This window comes from Pleurodeles waltl, chromosome 8 (assembly GCF_031143425.1).
Source record: "Pleurodeles waltl isolate 20211129_DDA chromosome 8, aPleWal1.hap1.20221129, whole genome shotgun sequence".
NCBI lineage: Eukaryota > Metazoa > Chordata > Amphibia > Caudata > Salamandridae > Pleurodeles > Pleurodeles waltl.
In genome coordinates, this window is record NC_090447.1 from 226,594,305 (window position 1) to 226,616,898 (window position 22,594).

Sequence of the window (22,594 nt, forward strand, 5' to 3'; positions counted from 1 at the left end):
TGGACAGGGCCAAAGTTCTGAGTTCAGGCCAACCATGATGTAACACTGTTACACTTACTTTCAGAACTGTTTCTTGATACAGGAAAGTGGTCCACAGCACCAGCCAAGGGTCCAGAGGCTCTGGTTTGCCTCTTGGGGTCTGGCGACTACAATTCCCACAATGCACCATTTCAACTTATTGAGCTGTTTACAACAGTTGCTCAAATGTCTCAAAATTTCTGGATCTTTTTCCAGAGGTCCTTTTGGGTCCTTGAAGTGTCCGCAACTTGATCCAAGGTTCCAGAAGCTCTGAGTTGCTCTTTGGGAGCTGGGACTACAATTCCCAGAATGCACCAGGTCTGTATACTGAAATGGCCTCTGAATGCTGGTCAGCTGGGCTCTTCTTGCAGGACTTGATGCAAGGGACTTTGGGCAGCTCCATTGTACCTGTAACTTACAGGGAGTCGAACTCAGGAGTTGCAGAAGCAAGGAAAGGTCCTTTTCTTGGTGAAGCCCAAAGTGTGCAGCTGGTGCAGTCATTGTGAGTGCAGTGTCCAGGTGCAGGCCAGGGACCCGGCAGGGCAGTCATTCTTCTTCTCCTGTATCTTCATGCAGCAGGGATCTGATGTGTAGGTGCAGCTCTGCCTAATGTATCCTTGCTCCTGGGGTGAAGAGCAGGGGGAGGCAACTGTCCAATCATAGGCAGGTCACTACCCTCTTGGATGATCATTTCCTGGAAATTGTGGCAAAAATCTATCTCAAGGAGCAACAGTCCTTAAAAATCCAAAATGGCAGAAACTGAATTTTGGAGGTTAAGTCTAGCTGAGCCTACCCACTGGTGTGACTAAAAATCATTAACACACCCTTCTTCTCCCCTCTCCCAATCTAATCAAGAGGGCACCTGGCTGTCTGGGTTTGCAGGAAATGGGGGAGATCCTGAGCTGCTCCAAATATTCTTTCCTCCTTTAAAGACAAGCTTGGCTGCCCCCCCCTTCCCCCCCCCATTCTGTTTCATCATCTGCTGAGACAGATCTTCTCCCTCAGGCACTTCTTTTGTGTTCAGCCCAGGCCACTTCACATCTTATCAAGGCAGCCTCGCCAGACTGCCAAAGGCTCGCCAATCAGAGAAGGGCACTACAGAGTTGAAACTGGTTACTTTTAGGAAGAGTTCTAAAACTCTTTCCCTGAACTAGTTATATAAAATCCAACAATGGCAGGTTGTTGCATGTATTGCAACAATTGGTTTGAGACCAAACTTGCCATATCTAGCTCCTTCAGAGAAGTCTCCCCATTTTAGCCTATGGAGCCTATTCACTACAATGTGGGAAAAACAAATTTGCCTATTTTTCCTCACCAGGGCTTAAAAAACATATTTTAATGCCCCTGGTTATAGTTTCAATGTACCTAACCCTGGGAGCACCTAGGGCTCACCTTAGGGGTGACTTATATGTAAAAATAAGGAGTTTTAAGACTTTGTAAGTACTTTTAATTTGAAAGTTTAATTTGCATGGAACTTTAACTTAAAAGCAGCCAGAAAGGCGGGCCAGCCTTTAAAATGACCCTGGGCACCTCAGAGGTGCACCTATGGGGGCACTGGCTATGATTGGGCCCCTAAACCCTCATCCCCTATCATATACTAGGGAATTATAGGTAAGTTGATACTGCCAATTAAAATTATCCTAATTTGCATACTAATTTTAATGAAAGTACAGGCCTTAGGACTGGTTAGCAGTATCCAGGACACCATCAGAGTCAGGCATCTTCTGCATTCAGCACAATTTAATCACAATAGGTTACGCAGTCTCTTTGTTGTTGATGTTTTATTTTGTTCTTTTGTATTGTTTTAAAATCTATTTTTGTGATTGCTCTATTATTGTAGTTGATAATATGTTAGCAATATTGTTAATGACTATACTATTGTTGTTACTTTATTAAATTATACATTGGGTATTGAAAAAGGAGATGCTTTTGCAGTCAATATTGAGGTAACAGTCTTTTCACTGTTGTAACTGTGACGTAAAACCATCAAAACATCACCCTCACACACCACGTAACTTCAGATCAAGTTTCTTTCATTACCCTTTCAACTCCTAAAACATTGCACTGAAAAACAACATCATTGTCAATTTTATTCCCATGGCCTCAATTTAAATCGAAATGATGCCAACGGGTTACTTTTTCTTTGTTCAGTAGGATCATCTCTCTGCTGGTCACATGAAAGCAATGGGTAATAGTAGTTCCTGATTCACTACCTCCAAGGCCTCTATAAAGGGATGCTTTCTGCCGTAGGATGTGTACCACCTCACCCTTTTTTTCTGCATTACTTGTCAAGCCCCATTTTCTCCAATTGGCTCCACCTAGCTAACGATCTGAAAGTTCTGAGCAGGCAGCCACCATGTCAGCCTCCTCCCTCACTGTCGCCTTCCATCTGGGCCTGAAGGCCATCCAGGGCAGCAGGACCACTGAGCAGGCAGGCCTACCAACCAGCTGTGGACAGGCCGGATCAGTGTCGTAAAGTTTCAATGCTTAGATGTACTTTCCTTTAAAAATACATATAGTAAATGTATACCAAGATAATACTTTTATCATGGAAAGTATTAGCTCCATAAAATCGTAAACCCCCTGCTCACTCTACAATTCATTTGAAATAAATATGACTGGGTGCTTTGAAATAACGTAACTGTTATCAGATGACTGGCTTGTTAAATCGTTGACAATGTAAATCATCATTAACAAACGTATTTTAAAGGTATTGCAAACTCATGCCCAATGGTGTGTTCTATGAATATTATGGTTTATAATTTGAACCTGCTGTACACGAATGAGTTAGACATCTCTCTCTGCTGTAGGCAGAGCATGGTGTTATAAAGAGGAGGAGAAAGAGTTGTCCTATTTTAACAAGCTGCATCCTGAAAGTTTTAACCCCTCAACGATGATGGCATGTGAGAGGGTAGCCAGCCGTTCCTTTTGCCTGGCCCTCATCGAAGCGGAGTGGTGCACCATATAGGTGTGCAGATTGTAGAGCTGCACTAGTACTTAGACATTAGCATAACTAAATGTTAACAATGCACCTCAGCTGTAGTGTTAGTGTGATTTTCACAGTACATGGTCTGCAGCGAAGCATTACATAGGTGGACTGATTCTCCCAATTCACCAATGAAATGCCAGTATTCTTGTAAAGAGGAAGTTATCTTCTTTGATACTCCATATTGTGAATGATACTTTGTTGAAGCAATAGCTGGATGTGGCTTAACTAAACAAATAAATGGCTAACGGAGTTTGACCCGCAGCCTCTTTCACTGGGATTTCTTTAGTCCATACAGGCAAACGCCGGACCTAAAAAGAGGGGTGACATCAACTATTTAATTCCTGGAGTTTTAGTTAGCAATAAAACACAAGTAGAAACACTTACCTTAAAAGCAGAAGAAAAAAAAAATTAAGTCATATAAATAAAAAAGTCGTAGTGGTCATGACATGTATGAGATAAATAGCACCACATTTGTATCCTACAAAGCACACAACACAGAGATCAGAAAGCAGCAAGGTGTGCAGTGAGCTTTGACGTGAATTAAATTTCAGTTTATGATATCGGGTTCACAGTGGCAGATGTTTCCTTTATGGATTCCACTGGGACAAATTTTTTTAGAAAATTATGGCCCATATTTATACTTTTTGACGCAAAACTGCGCCGCCGCAGTTTTGCATCAAAAATATTACCGCCGGCTAACGCCATTTTGGTGCGCCGTGCGGGCGTCATATTTATACTTTGACGCACGACGGCGCAAACAACAGGTAGGAGTCATTATTTTTGACGCACACCGCGGAGTCAAGTCATGAAGGAAAACGACGTTAACGTGGCGGAAATGACTGTGGGTCGATTTACAACACCGCAAACCGGATATGCGCCGTTTTTTTTGACGCAATAGCGTCAAAAAACACAGCGAACACAGCCATTTCACCAGAGGAGAGCCAAAATGGATCCCAGATGCCACTACAGACCCCAGGAAGATGACAGCAGACCAGGAACCAGCCAGGAGGACCCACACAAGAACCAGGACACTTTTAAGAAGAAAAGAAAATGTCGCTTCAGTGCAGAGGAGCATGAAATCCTGGATAAAGAGGTGACGGAACACCAGCACCAACTGTTTGTCACATCAAAGTTGCCAATCAGTAGGAGAGAGGCTATATGGCAACAAATTGTCGACAAGATTAACAGTGTGGCAGAAGTACGCAGGACAGTCATCGAGTGCAAGAAACGCTGGCATGACTGCAAACGCAGGACCAAGGAAAAGATGGCCAGGAACAGGAAGGCAGCACTGCAGATTGGAGGGGGGAGTCCAGCACACCAGGAGGCCCTGGACCACATGGAGGAGATGGTCGCAGCCGTCATCCCTGAGGAGATCGTCACAGGGATTCAAGGACAGGACAGCGCAGACTACCACGAGACTACGCGCATGCAGGGTAAGTCGCATGGGGAATTGAAATGAACTAATGTCAACTGAAACCGGGGGGGGGAATACCTACTACACATTGCATGTAAGTCATCATATACATGGAGTGGCATGGGTAAAGGGGCACGGCACAGGGGCATGGCCCGGTCTGAGAAGACCTGGGGCACACCATTACACAACACCAACAACAGTCCCTTGGGGGCATGCTGTCATGCCAACGATGGAGCAAAGGGAAAGCCACGACAGAAGGGAAGGCCACTACATCAAACTGACATCCTGGCACTCGTCAGCCAACATACCTCCTACATTAACTAGGGCCCATTAGCAATCCTCTAGCCAAACCGACAACTGCAATGTAACTGCGACAACAGTTGCCACTACCACCTCTGATCTGTGTGCAGCTCAAGTAGCCGATGGCAGTAATCTCCCCGTGGAACATACATACCTAAATTAGGGGGTGAGGATGACATCTGCAACAATCTCCTGAAACAAGACAAAGGCCCCAGTACACTCAAATGTCAATGCCTATAGTTGTCACAAACATCAGCCAAAGTAAACAAAAATAGGAGCGACACAGCACTAAGGACACACCCATGCTGCAAATGTCAGGGTCCATCCTGTGCCTGGGTAACAAGGCAACATCACAAATGTCATATTGCTCAGACAACAGCATTGAGGAGGGGACACATGTAACTGGTCACTGATACGACTATCATGGCAATCCATTGTAACACACATTACCCAACATCAGCAGGACACATTAACAGTGTCAACATCCATATCAGATCATAACATTGCCATGCATAGGATATGCAACGTGTCAATTACATTTAAGTCGATGTGAACGATCAGGTATTTGGGCAGGTCCTGATAGTTAACTGTGCTGCCAGGGCTATCAGAACACCCACAGCCAGTGAAAGGTCTCACCATGAGAATGGATATACACGGAGGGTCGATTAGGACAAGAAGGTGTCAATTCTCTATTTGGCATAAAGCAACACCTAGAGGCGATGAGGCTGACAAGTCTGATAACTCAATAACATACATGTCACACACAGGTGGGCCATAGGGCTGAAACAATGCCCATCTGAAGGACTGCAGATATTAATACAAAACAAGATCACAAAGTGAATTCATCAAAAGGCAGGCACGTTCACATCAAAATTGTCACAACATAGACACACTAATTGTACCCTGTTTCATTGCAGAGGACGATAGATCTCCTGCCGATATGCCTGTCCCAGATTTCCCTGATGACATGGATGACAAGCCAATAAACATTCCCCAGGAGACTATCCAAAAGGTCCTTGAAACCCTCCAGACCCCACCTTCAGTCACAAGGAGGAGCACAGAAAAAGCAGCCATCGCAGAGGATCCACCCACAACCCCAATTGTAAGACCTGCCAGCTCCAATACAGCTGAGGACTCAGACGACACTGGCACCAGCTTTGAGAGAACGGTAGTTGGAGTACAGCGGGAGCTGGCCAAGGAGGTGCGGATGGGGATGCAAAATATGGCAGCCAGCCTTGAGGGCGTGCGTTTGTGCATGATGTCATCTGCAGATCAGGCAGCAGCTATGCAAGCCCTAACATGTATCTTGCAGGAACTGCAGAAAACCCAGAAGGAAATCAGCAAAGCTGTAATACAGTTGACCCAACACCTACAACAGCAATCCTGTCAACTCGTGCACGAATGCAACATTGATCCCCTCAGGGCCGACTTGGCTGCCTGCCATCGTGATGTGGCTGCTATTCTCAAGAACCAGCAGGCCCTCCTTGCAGCAGTACTGCCCTTAAGACCTTCACAGGGAGCAGCAACCGGGATGTCTGACTCCACGTCTTCCAACACTGAGGTGTGTGTTGCCCCTTCACAACCAACAAAAACAAGGACAAAGCAGGCAACACACACATCAGAAGAAGAAGACATGGAACAGATCACATTCACAAGAAACATGACCCGGAAGCACTAGTCCCTGCCACATGGCCAACTATTACCAAAGTCCTGCGTTCTGAAACATGACAGTCTTACAACAACTGTACTCAAGCACTATTCTGCTAACCACTGTATAACTTGTCACCCAGCCCAGTGATTGTCTCTTTCCTACTCATTGGCTAAGTCTGTCCCTCTGCACTGTCTGAAACAGCAACCCCAGCATGACAAATGCATTTTGGTAAACCCTTGTGTTGGATCACAATGGAAGATATCACTATAATGGAATCACAATCATGAACAATGTACATATAGCACTTCAACACTTTTAAATAAATAGCACTTACACAAAAAATCTGTCTCTGGGTAATGTGACATATCAACTGAGCAGTAGATAACTGAAATGTACCTACTGTCTGCTCTAGGCCTTCAAAGGAGATATGTTCATGCTATATGTCATTAAGAGTGTGTGTGTATGTGACCATTGTATGTTAGGCATGACATAAGCTCTGGGATGTTCCGTGTCCTACTCAGTATCTCAGCAATGCTCCATGAGGCAACACTCTTATTCTGATAAGTAGAGATGAAGGTGTGTAAAAAGGAATATCCAGACCATGATATGGTGATAATAATAGGTGTTTATTTAAATAAGTTAACTAAAGTGGTGAAGGTGATCATATTCAGAAGAAATTATTTACAATCTGTTGCCGCCTGCGTATACCAGCAGCTGTGTTCTGTAGTTCCCCCTCCTGTTGCAGGCCAGCATCCTCCTCCTCTTCAGGCATGTGTGGCTCTGGTTCCAGGAGGGGAATGATTCTTCTTATACAAATGTTGTGCAATACTGCACATGTGAGGATGATCCTATAGACCATCTTGGGGGAATATAGGAGGCTACCACCAGTGATGTCGAGGCAGCGGAACCTTGACTTGAGGATGCCGAAGGTCCGCTCGACAATGCTGCGTGTCCTCCTATGGGCCTGGTTGTATGCACGCTCTGCAGCTGTACTCGGGTTGCCAAATGGTGTCATAATCCATGGCTGGATGCCATACCCCTGATCAGCTGCAAGAGAAAATGAATGGGATAATGTTGATGTAGCTGGCACTATTGAAAAGACCTTTAATGGCAGTAGTTGTCTTTTGTTGTCTGTGACTCTTTTGTGTACTAATGTGACATCCTATGCTTGTAGGCTATACCATCTGCGTTGTGTTGTTCCCTTGGATGAACAAGTGTTTGTCTGCTAACCGTTTGTCAGCAGTATGTTTTGGGATTTTCAGTACAGTGTGCCCTCCCTAGCATTGTGACTTGTGATACAGGTGTCCGTGTGTCTTCACTGGGAGTGAGATGATAGTTCCGTGCACAGTTAAAATTGAAAGTGTTGTTAACACGTTCATATCAAAGTACCCTGGACATCCCATACCTTTAGACTTAGGCAATGTATTAATGTAAAGGTCATTTGGACACTTACAATTTGCAAGGTGACATTTAGGCAACCACACTCATTGACGTCTTCACATTAGGCTGTACAGTAAATTCCGATGTGTGACAGGTTCAATGGTGACTTAAGAAACATGGCTAGCGATGTCACGACCTCAGTGTGTTCCTGTCGACGTGTTGCTGATGTGGTGTATGTGTTGTGTGTCCTAAAGGGTTGCTGTGCAGTGTGTAAATAAGTAGGTTTTTGTACTTACCAACAAGTAGTCCATTACCATACCGTCCATCCTGGAAGTGTTCATTGATGGTGCAGTGACGGAAGATGTATGAGTCATGTACACTCCCAGGATATTTAGCCGCGATGTTGGTGATCAATCCTTGGTGATCGACTATGGCCTGCACGTTGATGGAATGTGTGTGCTTCCTGTTGCAGTAGAGGTGTTCAGTTGCAGCAGGTGGAACAAGGCATACATGTGTGCAGTCAATTGCACCAAGGACGTGTGGGAAGCCACTGATTGCGCAGAACCCCTGTTTAGTTTCCTGCTGCTTCTGCAGTGTGTTAGGGAAGCAGATGTGGTGGGGTGTCAGTCGAATGATGGCGTCCAGTACTTTGGGCAAAAAGGCGGAGAATGATGGTTGTGATATTCCGCCAACCAGGGTACCAGTTGTTTGAAAAGAGCCACTTGCCAGCATGTGAAGTACGGCAAGCAGCATTGTTTCTGTTGGGATGGTGCGGGGTGTCACCAAAGTGGGGGCCAACTGCTGTTCAATGTTTCGCAGCAGCTGCTGAATGGCCTGTCAGTTCAACCTGTACCTCTGTATGATGTCGTGTTCCCTGAGGCCATGAAGGGTTGTTCTTGGGCGGAATATCCTCTCCTGCCTTCTGCGCTGCCTTTGGGGTCCCTGCTGGTGTTGTTGTAGCTGCTGTTGTCACTGCTGGGCTCTGCGTCTGCGTGCATGCTGGATTAGAATCACCTCCATGGCTCCCTGTTGCTGCTCTGCTCTTTGTTCTGTGTGTTCTGATTAAATGCAGGTGTGTTTGCCCCATTTTAACGCCTGCCCTGACCCAGGCGTTAATTTTTGAGGCAAATCGGGTTGTGCGTCATTTTCTGGCTCCGCCTCCCGGCCGTGCGTCATATTTGCCCGAAAGCATAAATACGACGCACGGCCCTTTAAGCCATTTTTTGGACGGGAACGCTTACCTTGCATATAATTAACGCAAGGCGGGTTTGCCGCATCCAAAAAATTACGCACACGGTGGAATTTTGTTGTCCGCGGGTTCGGACATCAAAGTTTAAATACGGGGCAACGTTTGCGCTGATTGTGCGTCAAAAAGTATAAAAATGCCCCTATGTTTCCCAAGAACTGCACAATTGCATCTATATGTACTTGCAAGTGCAAAACTTCAGATTATTCAAAACTGAGCTCATGGATGCACCCTTTGTTCGTTCGTATGTCAGAAGTTTAGCCTCAATATCATCTGACATGAGTACGGTGCTCTAAACATTCTTTACCAAAATAGGTATTTCCATCAGGAGCCACATTTCACTTACTAACTCAAATAGCCATATTGTTTCCAAACAATATCGAACTTTGATATTTTGGTACCATACCCAATGCTCACTTTAGGAAGATTTTCACCAACACTGACTTATATTTAGATTTCTTCTGGAGTGTGTTAGAATTCATATTGTGACTCGATTCTTATGGTTTTTAGTAGACTGCTACCTGAAAATGACTGTAGTGGTATTAGGCCGATCTGCCCCCAGGGGGGCAGAAACCTCTAGGTGCCAGGGCAAATTGTATTTTTTTTTTTTTTTTTTCATTTGTTTGTTTTTTTAGAGATGGGGAGCGACCCATTAGGCAAGGGTCGCTCCCCCGGGGGGCAAATTGTATTCAGACCATTTCTGCCCCGCTTGGGGGAAGATTGGCCGATGTAGGTCAATCTGCCCCCAAGGGGGCAAAAACCACTAGGCACCGGGGATTTTTTTTTGGCGCCAATGTCACGCAGGGGGTGCGACCCCATAGGCAAGGGTCGCTCCCGGGGGAGGTTGGGGTGTGGGGGACAAATTTATTTTAGGCCATTTCTGCCCCCCCTGGGGCCGGCTGAGCTAGAGGCCAAAATCCACAGGTAGGCACTGTTTTCTATGAAAAAATGTGATGTGTCCACGTTGTGTTTTGGGCCATTTCCTGTCGGGGGCGTTAGGCCTACCCACACAAGTTAGATATCATTTTTATCGGGAGACTTGGGGAAACGCTAGGTGCAAGGAAATTTGTGGCTCCTCTCGGATTCCAGAACTTTCTGCCACTGAAATCTGAGGAAAACTTGTTTTTTTAGCCACGTTTTGAGGTTTGCAAAGGATTCTGGGTAACAGAACCTGGTCAGAGCCCCACAAGTCACCCCATCTTGGATTCCCCTAGGTCTCTAGTTTAAAAAAATGCACAGGTTTTGTAGGTTTCCCTATGTGCCGGCTGAGCTAGAGGCCAAAATCTACAGGTAGGCACTTTGCAAAAAACAACTCTGTTTTCTGTCAAAAAAATGGGATGTGTCCACGTTGTGTTTTGGGGCATTTCCTGTCGTGGGCGCTAGGCCTACCCACACAAGTGGGGTATAATTTTTATCGGGAGACTTGGGGGAACATACAATGGCAAAACAAGTGTTTTGCCCCTTATCTTTCTCTACATTTTTTCCTTCCAAATATAAGAGAGTGTGTAAAAAAGACGTCTATTTGATAAATGCCCTGCAATTCACAAGCTAGTATGGGCTCCCCGGAATTCAGAGATGTGCAAATAATCACTTCTCCTCAAAACCTTATCTTGAGCCCATTTTGGAAATGCAAAGGTTTTCTTGATACCTATTTTTCACTCTTCATATTTCAGCAAATGAATTGCTGTATACCCAGTATAGAATGAAAACTAACTGTAGGGTGCAGCTCATTTATTGGCTCTGGGTACCTAGGGTTCTTGATGAACCTACAAGCCCTTTATATCCCCGTAACCAGAAGAGTCCAGCAGACATAACAGTATATTGCTTTCAAAAATCTGACATTGTAGGAAAAAGTTACAGAGTAAAACATAAAGAAAAATGGCTGTTGTTTACAGCTCAATTTCAATATTTTTTAATTTCAGCTGTTATTTTCTGTAGGAAAACCTTGTAGGATCTACACAAATGACCCCTTGCTGAATTCAAACTTTTGTCTAGTTTTCAGAAACGTTTAGCTTTCTGGGATCCAGCATTGGTTTCACACCCATTCCTGTCACTAACTGGAAGGAGGCTGAAAGCACCAAAAATAGTAAAAATGGGGTATGTCCCAGTAAAATGCCAAATTTGTGTTGAAAAAAGTGGTTTTCTGATTCAAGTCTGCCCGATCCTGAAAGGTGGGAAGATGGTGATTTCAGCACCAGAAACCCTTTGTTGATGGCATTTTCAGGGAAAAAACCACAAGCCTTCTTCGGCAGCCCTTTTTCCAATTTTTTGTGAAAAAACAAAATTTTCACTGTGTTTTGGCTAATTTCTTGGTCTCCTCCAGGGGAAACCACAAACTCTGGGTACCATTAGAATCCCTAGGATGTTGGAAAAAAAGGACGCAAATTTGGCGTGGATAGCTTATGTGGACAAAACGTTATGAAGGCCTAAGCGCGAACCACCCCAAATAGCCAAAAAAGGGCTCAGCACAGGGGGGGGGGGGGAAGCCCAGCAGCTAAGAGGTTAAGGAAGTGCATAATTTGTGTGTAATTACATAAAATTTTTGAACTATTATGCAAAATTATTTTTAATTATTCTAAAGGCAAACCAGTATTTAGTGTTATATGTTAGCGCAAAATACGTCTTTCCATTCATTTTTGTACATAAGGACGCATTATGTGCTAAAAATGCACAAAAAGAAACAGAAGCGCAGCAAAAAGCAGCTGGTCACGTTCCGGTCATTCACGTTGTTCCCATAAAATCATGTTAACATCTTGCTGCGGGCGGAACATAATTACACAATGGGCGTAACACCATAATTTGGGGAATTTCTTGTAACAAGCATAACGCAAAATTACTGTAATTATGCAAGATTACATCTGTGTTAACTGAAATCCCATCAAGGCCTAGTAAATGTCAGATCTGTGTCATATTCTGCAACGTAAATGTCCATTAAAACATTACGGCTTCAGTCGCACTACTAAAGCGCAATGATATAAGTAATACTGCACCAAGAATTATAAATGTGATGTGACACAGTAAATCCCTGGTGGAAGATTATAGTATTTTAAATTTCTCAATGAGGATTGTGGAATAACAACTGAAACTGGTATTTGCACGCGAATTCTTGCATACTTAATCATGATTTTGCAGACATTTATTCCCCGGTGCATATTTTGACAGGATTTTCCTTGTGAATTATGTGGTGAGAAATGATCTATGAAGTGCAGTGTCCAAGCAAATCTTGTAAACTCAAATTAGACTAGTTGCCCATGCCAGCCAAATCAATATGTTCTCAAAATATTTTATTGAGAGCTTAGATGGGGAAGCACCAAAACGACATCGACAACGTTCCTCCTGCTCACAGAAGCTAGCTCTTATTTCTGGATCTTTTAGCGAAAAGGAAGCATTCTATAACAATTAAATTAGTGTAGAGTATAGTGCAGGAGAGTGCATTGAGGTATATTTGAGTAGAATAGAGTGGAGTAGTGCAGAGTAGAGTGATGTAGAGTTCAGTTGCAGAGACTGCAGTGTTGCAGAGCACAGTATCAGAGTGCAGTGGGGCAGAGTGGAGCAGAGAGCAGTGGCATAGAGTACAGTGATGCAGAGCACAGTGCAGTGGTGTAGAGTGCAGTGACAGTGCAGTTGTGTAGAGTGCATTGGTGAAAAATGCAGTGGTTAAGAGTAGAGTATCTCAGAGTGCAGTGGCACAGATTGAAGCTTTAGAGTGGAGTAGAGTGTTGTAGAGTGCAGTGGTGTAGGGTAGATTGATTCAAAGCAGGGTGACATGGCATAGAGTGAAGTGGTGCAGGGTAGATTGTAGTTGCATAGAGTGGCATAGAGTGTAATGGCATAGAGTAAAGTCATGTAGAATGCAGTGGCATAGAGAGCAGTGTTGCAGAGTAGATTAGAGTGGCATACAGTGGATTGGTGTAGAGTGCAGGGGCATAGAGTTGAGTGTTATCGAGTAAAGTGCATTGTATAGAGTGTTCTGGCATAAAGTGCAGTGTTGCAGAGTGGCCTAGAGTACAGTGGCATAGAATGGAGTTGTGCTGAATAGAGTGGAGTGGCCTAGACTGGAGAGGTTTAGAATGCAGTGACAAAGAGTGCAGTGATGTAGAGTACAGTGGCAAAGAGTGTATTAGCATAGAGTACAGTGGCACATGGTAGAGTAGACAGGCATAGCGTGAAGTGGCATAGAGTGAAGTAATGTAGAGTGGAGAGGTGCAGAGTGTAGTGGCACGGAGTGGTGTAATAAGAGTGATGCTGAATGCAGTGTTGTGAAATGGTGCAGAGCAGAGTGGAGTGGTCTAGGGTGGAGAGATCATGATGTGATAGCACGCTGCAGTTACAGGAGTACATTTGCAATTGAAATGACCATTATATTTGCACAGATATACAGTGCTACTAATAAAATTATACAGTGCACAGACGAAAATGTGTGGAAATTGCATCACCTAGTGTAATGAGTTGTTTTGATTTTATTTGTTTCCAGCACACTTCAGAAATAACAAAAATGTGCTTTATTTGTGTTCCTAATTCTGATATATTCCTAAATATTTACACTGTTCATTTTGATGCAGTTATGTGCTAGAAAAAAAAAGTTTTCTTACCTCCAGTATCCATCTACAAATATCCTCTCACTTTGAAGTTAGAGAAAGAAAAGTAAGCAAGCACCCTCAGAAGAGAGGGCTTGACATTTGCCCTTGGTCTTTAAATGCACAGCAAATGTGATGAGATACGAACAAGATTTACAGGTCTGTTTACAGAAAGGCAGCATTCAGAAGGATACTGTAAATAAGGTTTGAGCAAGGGAATGTACAAATTGAAGCTCAACAGCCTAAATCAAATAAACCCAGCAAATGGAAAGCAAAAAATGTGAGTTACAAACCACAAAGCCATTGGCAAGGAATGGGCAGAATGCATTCCGAGGTCAACTTTCCAAGATGTCTTTAGCAAATCAGACAGCTGTTCTATTAGTCTGCGACAAAAAAAAAAAACTGGGGCACCTAGATCTGTTACATTAGCTTCTGTTCCTTAGGTCTGCCTTATACACTGGTACTTACAACTTGGCCTTATCTGGTCTGCACATTCTACATTTTAAGAATCGAGTAATGGCAAATGGAATAAAAAATAACATGTTTAAACATGAATTAACGAAAATCTGAAATGGTATTTGTGTTGGGGTGTTTCTTCTCTACTTTTTATTTCCTTGTGGGTCTGCATGAGTCTATTGGAGTTGAAGCAGCATCCCTTATCAAGCGTAACTAATATTCACACCTATTCCTGATAATTCAGTGACTTGTGTCAAAGCAGCACCAGCACAGCATGAATATTGCTGCTAAAAGTGCAGGTCACTGCCAAATCTTAAGAGATAAAGGGGCATATTTATACTTTTTGACGCTAAACTGCGCTAACGCAGTTTAGCGTCAAAAAAATTAGCGCCGTCTAACGCCATTCTGAAGCGCCATGCGGGCGCCGTATTTATAGAATGGCGTTAGCCGGCGTTAGCCGACCGGCGCTGCCTGGTGAGCGTGGAAAAAAACCACGTACACCAGGCAGCGCCGGCGTTGGGGAAAATGGCGTATGGGCGTCTCAAAATGGGGCAAGTCAGGTTGAGTCATAAAAATCGCCTTAACCTGATTTGCGCCATTTTTTTACGACGCCCATCCCCCATTAACATGACTCCTGTCTTAGCAAAGACAGGAGTCATGCCCCCTTGCCCAATGGCCATGCCCAGGGGACTTATGTCCCCTGGGCATGGTCATTGGGCATAGTGGCATGTAGGGGGGCACAAATCAGGCCCCCCTATGCCACAAAAAGAAAAAAAAAATACTTACCACAACTTACCTTTTCTTCCCTGGGATGGGTCCCTCCATCCTTGGGTGTCCTCCTGGGGTGGGCAAGGGTGGCAGGGGGTGTCCCTGGGGGCAGGGGAGGGCACCTCTGGGCTCATTCTGAGCCCACAGGTCCCTTAACGCCTGACCTGACCCAGGCGTTAAATTCAGGCGCAAATGCGGGTTTTTTTGCCCCGCCCACTCCCTGGGAGTCATTTTTTAAGACGGGAACGCCTACCTTGCATCTCATTAACGCAAGGAAGGTGTTCACGCCAAAAAATGACGCTAACTCCATGAACTTTGGCGCTAGACGCGTCTAACGCCAAAGTATAAATATGGCGTTAGTTTTGCGTCGAATTTGCGTCGAAAAAAACGATGCAATTTCGGCGCAAACGGAGTATAAATATGCCCCAAAGCATCTGTTTACTTGTTGGCTTGGAGAATGTGGGGGACCATGAGGCTGTACTGTCACTTTGCATTTTCACACAATTATTGCTTCATCTTCGTTTCGGACAGTAATTTCTAAAGTGCAAACGGGATATGTGTACTAAAATGAGAGCATGAACGGCCATGAATGAAATTAATTTGGTAGACTCAGTATAGGGAGAGGTGGCGACCACTGTGTATTTCTCACATTAGTGACCCTTTGAGGGAGGGTTGTTTTGGACAGAAGAATATTAAGGATTTGCAAGTAGCTGAATTATGGCAACGAGCAGGAGTAAACTACGAGAACACGGGAACCACCATGATTAACCGAAAGAGGTATCTAGAACAACACCGAGTTCAATTAATCCATGCAAATGTAGGTATTTTGTTATCCCGCCGCCCACAGAGCATTTCATTTCTCGTGGCTGTATAAAACTAACTGTAAAATTATTAGTTTCCTGGGCCACATAGAATTTTCATAATGACCATTCAACCCCACTACTGTGTTGTTGACACTTTACATCCGGCAGTATTTCTGTAACAATAAAGCATGTAACTAGATGTTCTCAACAATACCAGCCTTAATGGGATGTGTTTAATATAATATGAAAATTACTAGGCTATCCTTGAAATGATTAACAATAGGATTGCAAAATAGCTTCTTTGGGAAGGTAATTATACAGTTAAAAAAAAAACACTGTTAAATTGGAAGTAATATAATGACATCGCTGCAGGAGGCACACGGCGCATGCTGTTTTATGTGCTTCTGCGAATGTATTGGCAGCCTTTGAGCAATAGGGCTAAAGCAGCCGGAGAAATCGTAATTGCAACTTCACCAGAGCATGAATGTAGTCCAATTAACAAAACTGCAATGGCGGCACTCATGCTTGCTTTTGATTTTGTTCATTTCGTGTTGTTCAACATGCTGCTGACGTCACACCACAAGATTGCTATAACTGCTTCCACAATGCTAAATCTGTAATTCTCCTTCTGTAGATGAAGCCGAGTTATTCCACTGTACTCGCACATATTCCACATAGCTTTACCGCACACTTCGCGTCACCTGTCTATAAATCTTATTAAGTGTCACGGATGGTTAATTGTATTTCATCCGACCTTCACCAGTAAGTCGATTTCCAAAATGGATAAGGGTAGCGGGAGTGACATCTCAATAGCTTTAATGCCCTAGGACAACACGTGTTTTGACGCTGGAAATGTACAATGCTGCCGCTGCCGTTTGATGCATAATTATGAAGTTACTAAAAAAAATTCTGCATATGACAAAGCGAAAGAACCTTAGCAAAGATTCACTGGTCTCCTTTCAGTGGCTGATTGTTCTTGTATTCTAGTGTTGCGCTCATAAAAATGACGTCAAACATTTGACCCCACAGAATACCAGCGTCTTAACCCCTTCGCCAGGCCTTTTCCCCCTCCTGTGCCGAGCCTTTTTTTGGCTATTTGGAGCAGTTCGCGCTTAGACCTTCATAACTTTTTCTTCACATAAGCTACCAACGCCAAATTTACGTCCTTTTTTTCCAACATCCTAGGGATTCTAGAGGTACCCAGACTTTGTGGGTTCCCCAGAAGGAGGCCAAGAAATTAGCCAAAATACAGTGAAAATTGAGTTTTTTTCAAAAAAATGGGAAAAAGGGGCTGCAGAAGAAGGCTTGTGTTTTTTTTCCCTGAAAAGGGCATCAACAAAGGGTTTGCGGTGCTAAAATCAGCATCTTCCCAGCTTTCAGGAACAGGCAGACTTGAATCAGAAAACCCAATTTTTCAACACAGTTTTGGCATTTTACTTGGACATACCCTATTTTTACGATTTTTTGTGCTTTCAGCCTCCTTCCAGTCAGTGACTGAAATTGGCATGAAACCAACGCTGGATCCCAGAAAACGCAACATTTCTGAAATGTAGACAAAATTCTGAATTCAGCAAGGGGTAATTTGTGTAGATCCTACAAAGGTTTCCTACAGAAAATAACAACTGAAAAAGAAAAATATTGAAATTGAGGTAAAAAAACATCAATTTTTCTCTATGTTTTACTCTGTAACTTTTTCCTGCAATGTCAGATTTTCAAAAGCAATATACCGTTACGTCTGCTGGACTCTTCTGGTTGCGGGGATATATAGGGCTTGTAGGTTCATCAAGAACTCTAGGTACCCAGAGCCAATAAATGACCTGCACCCTGCAGTGGGTTTTCATTCTATACCGGGTATACAGCAATTCATTTGCTGAAATATAAAGAGTAAAAAATAGCTATCAAGAAAACCTTTGTATTTCCAAAATGGGCACAAGATAAGATGTTGAGAAGCAGTGGTTATTTGCACATCTCAGAATCCCGGGGTGCCCATAATAGCATGTGAATTACAAGGCATTTCTCAAATAGACGTCTTTTTTACACACTGTCTTACATTTGGAAGGGAAAAATGTAGAGAAAGACAAGGAGCAATAACAATTGTTTTGCTATTCTATGTTCCCCCAAGTCTCCCGATAAAAATGATACCTCACTTGTGTGGGTAGACCTAGCGCCCGCGACAGGATATGCCCCAAAACACAACGTGGACACATCACAGAAAACAGAGCTGTTTTTTGCAAAGTGCCTACCTGTAGATTTTGGCCTCTAGCTCAGCCGGCACCTAGGGAAACCTACCAAACCTGTGCATTTTTGAAAACTAGAAACCTAGGGGAATCCAAGATGGGGTGACTTCTGGGGCTTTGACCAGGTTCTGTTACCCAGAATCCTTTGCAAACCTCAAAATGTGGCTAAAAAACACATTTTCCTCACATTTCGGTGACAGAAAGTTCTGGAATCTGAGAGGAGCCACAAATTTCATTCCACCCAGCGTTCCCCCAAGTCTCCCGATAAAAATGATACCTCACTTGTGTGAGTAGACCTAGCGCCCGCGACAGGATATGCCCCAAAACACAACGTGGACACATCACAGAAAACAGAGCTGTTTTTTGCAAAGTGCCTACCTGTAGATTTTGGCCTCTAGCTCAGCCGGCACCTAGGGAAACCTACCAAACCTGTGCATTCTTGAAAACTAGAGACCTAGGGGAATCCAAGATGGAGTGACTTGTGGGGCTCTGACCAGGTTCTGTTACCCAGAATCCTTTGCAAACCTCAAAATTTGGCTAAAAAAACACATTTTCCTCACATTTCAGTGACAGAAAGTTCTGGAATCTGAGAGGAGCCACAAATTTCCTTCCACCCAGCGTTCCCCCAAATCTCCCGATAAAAATGATACCTCACTTGTGTGGATAGGCCTAGCGCCCGCGACAGGAGACGCCCCAAAGCGCAACGTGGACACATCCCATTTTTTTAAAGAAAACAGAGCTCTTTTTTGCAAAGTGCCTACCTGTAGATTTTGGCCTCTAGCTCAGCCGGCACCTAGGGAAACCTACCAAACCTGTGCATTCTTGAAAACTAGAGACCTAGGGGAATCCAAGATGGGGTGACTTGTGGGGCTCTGACCAGGTTCTGTTACCCAGAATCCTTTGCAAACCTCAAATTTTGGCTAAAAAAACTCATTTTCCTCACATTTCGGTGAGAGAAAGTTCTGGAATCTGAGAGGAGCCACAAATTTCCTTCCACCCAGCGTTCCCCCAAGTCTCCTGATAAAAATTATACCTCACTTGTGTGGGTAGGCCTAGCGCCCGCGACAGGAAATGGCCCAAAACACAACGTGGACACATCAAATTTTTTCATAGAAAACAGTGCCTACCTGGGGATTTTGGCCTCGAGCTCAGCCGGCACCTGGGGAAACCTAGCAAACCAGCGCAATTTTGAAAACTAGAAACCCAGGGGAGTCCAAGATGGGGTGAATTGTGGGGCTCTGACCAGGTTCTGTTACCCAGAATCCTTTGCAAACCTCACAATTTGGCTAAAAAAACACATTTTCCTCACATTTCGGTGACAGAAGTTCTGGAATCTGAGAGGAGCCACAAATTTCCTTGCACCTAGCGTTCCCCCAAGTTTCCCAATAAAAATGATATCTAACTTGTGTGGGTAGGCCTAGCGCCCCCAACAGGAAATGGCCCAAAACACAACGTGGACACATCAAATTTTTTCATAGAAAACAGTGCCTACCTGTGGATTTTGGCCTCTAGCTCAGCCGGCCCCAGGGGGGCAGAAATGGCCTAAAATAAATTTCTCCCCCACACCCCAACCTCCCCCGGGAGCGACCCTTGCCTATGGGGTCGCACCCCCTGCGTGACATTGGCGCCAAAAAAAAATCCCCGGTGCCTAGTGGTTTTTGCCCCCTTGGGGGCAGATTGACCTACAATCGGCCAATCTTACCCCAAGCGGGGCAGAAATGGTCTAAATACAATTTGCCCCCCAGGGGAGCGACCCTTGCCTAATGGGTCGCTCCCCATCTCTAAAAAAACAAACAAATGAAAAAAAAACACAAAAAAACAATTTGCCCTGGCACCTAGAGGTTTCTGCCCCCCTGGGGGCAGATCGGCCTAATACCAATAGGCCGATCTGCCCCCGGGGGGGCAGAAATGGCCTAAAATAAATTTGACCCCCCACGCCCCCCTGGGGAGCGACCCTTGCCTACAAGGTCGCTCACCTTGCATGACGGCGCAAAAAAAAGATCCCTGGTGCCTAGTGGTTTCTGCCCCCCTTGGGGGCAGATTGACCTACAATCGGCCAATCTGCCCCCAAGGGGGGCAGAAATGGTCTAAATACAATTTGCCCCCCAGGGGAGCGACTCTTGCCTGATGGGTCGCTCCCCATCTCTAAAAAAACAAACAAACAAAAAAAAAACACAAAAAAACTATTTGCCCTGGCGCCTAGAGGTTTCTGCCCCCCCTGGGGGCAGATCGGCCTAATACCAATAGGCCGATCTGCCCCCGGGGGGGCAGAAATTGCCTAAAATAAATTTGCCCCCCACCCCCCCAGAGGAGTGACCCTTGCCTACAAGGTCGCTCCCCTTGCGTGACGGCGCAAAAAAAGATCCCTGGTGCCTAGTGGTTTCTGCCCCCCTTGGGGGCAGATTGACCTAAAATCAGCTGATCTTCCCCCAAAGCGGGCAGAAATGGCCTAAATACAATTTGCCCCTCCAGGGGAGCGACCCTTGTCCAAGAGGTCGCTCCCCATCTGTAAAACAAAAAAAAACAAAAAATTCCTGGTGCCTAGTGGTTTCTGCCCCCCTTGGGGGCAGATCAGCCTAATCAAAATAGGCTGATCTACCCCCCAGGGGGGCAGAAATGGCTTAAAATAATCCCCCACCCCCAGGAGCGACCCTTGCCTAAGGGGTCGCTCCCCTTGCGTGAAATTCACAAAGAAAAAAAACTCCCTGGTGTCTAATGGATTGGCCTCATCAAAATAGGCCAATCTGCCCCCAAGGGGGGCAGAAATGGCCTAAATATAATTTGCCCCCTAGGGGAGCGACCCTTGCCTAAGGGGGCGCTCCCCACCTAAAAAAAAAAGAAAACATAACAAAAAAAAAAAAAAAAAAAAAAGATTCCTCGTGCCTAGAGGTTTCTGCCCCTCCTGGGGGCAGATCGGCCTAATAATAGGCCGAAAAGGCCTTCCCAAAAAATGCCCCCCCTGGGAGCGACCCTTGCCCAAGGGGTCGCTTCCCTTGCGTGAAATTCACACAAAAAAAAAACTCCCTGGTGTCTAATGGTTTCTGCCCCCTTTGGGGGGCAGATTGGCCTCATCAAAATAGACCAATCTGCCCCCAAGGGGGGCAGAAATGGCCAAATATAATTTGCCCCCTAGGGGAGCGAACCTTGCCTAAGGGGTCGCTCCCCACCAAAAAAAAAAAAAAAAACATAACAAAAATAAAAAAATAAAAATTTCCCAGGTACCTAGAGGTTTCTGCTCCCCGTGGGGGCAGAAAAGGCCTTCCCAAAATAATGCCCCCCCTGGGAGCGACCCTTGCCCAAGGGGTCGCTCCCCTTTGTCAGTTTCAGAGAAAAAAAAAAATCCCTGGTGTCTAGTGGGAAATACATTTCCTTCCCTTTGAAGCCCCTCCGGGCCTCCCCCATGGGATTGAAAGAGAAATGCTGAGCATTTCTCTTTTAATCGCGCTGGAAGCAGAGGTTCTAGCGCGATGGGGGAGACCCTGTGACTAATCAGCGCGCGCTCGCGTGCTGACATCACACGGGGATTGGGGGGGTCAGGGGTGGAAGGGGAAGGGCTTCCATCCCTGACTTGGGGTGGTGGGGGGACCCCACAGAGGGAGCGCTGGCGCTCCCTCTGGGCTCTGTGACCAGGACGTAATGGTTACGTCCTGGGCACAGCAGCACTGTGCCTCAGGACGTAACCATTACGTCCTGGGCACAGAACAGGTTTAAATGTTAGAATAGTGAATGTAATGTTGAGATATACCTCGCATAATGTGTTTTTTTTCCTTGCAGAATTATTTAGTGACTACTGCAACATTATTTTGCACTCCACTTCATTACATTGTTTCTACATAAGTGTGACCTCTTCTATAAGCCCTTCTCTGGAGGTAGTTACAAAATAAGTTTATGTGGACACTTGTTCATAAAACATTCTAAACAGTAAAATAGGTACCTTATAACATCAACTTACAAACCCACTGACCCCCCAAAAGTAGCAACATTTATTCAACTCCATCCTTAAACACTCTGTTTAACAGTAAACATAAAACGTACAAAATCAAAATAGCACATTTCACAATAAAGCCTCATTGCATCCAACCTCGAAAGTGTTTGTTATTTAAAAAATAAATGTCTTAAAAACTTGATACAGGTGGGTCTATAAAAAACACAATCCATAAGTATGTGAGACCAAGAACATTTTACATTCAGGCAAAATCCAGTTCCATCCACGGACAACATAACACCATTTAGGGCTGAAAAAGATTAAGTTACACTCCAGTTTAACTTTTAAAATTGTTACTCTGTAGCCTTGGGTCAGGTACCAGGGCCAAATAGGGAAAAACCATGTGTTGGCAAAGAGAGTTTAATGAGAAGCCGATGGAAGGTTTCACCCTCAGGTAGGTCAAGTCCAAAGAACCGTCGGGCGTGGGCAAAATGGCGGACAGAGCAGACATCTAATCTGACTCCGCGCCTGGCCTGATTACTATCCTGTAAAAGTCGTGACAGACGGATTATTTAGCTGCACGGCACAAATCTCCAGGGGCTTAGTATTCCGCTCTGCGGCTCCTGAGCTGTGCGCCTGCTGCCGAGGGCGACCTGAACAAGTGAACGGAGCCAGGCCCGCGTGTTGCCGCTGGGTCGGGCCTTGCGTGCTGGCATGCCAGTCCCTGAGGAGCCTGGAGGAGGAACCTGGCTGTGCAAAGAGGGTCCCGGTGCCCTTGAAGGCAGAGGAACTTACAGAGGAGACCCGGGTGGCGGTGGCCTGTTCTGGCG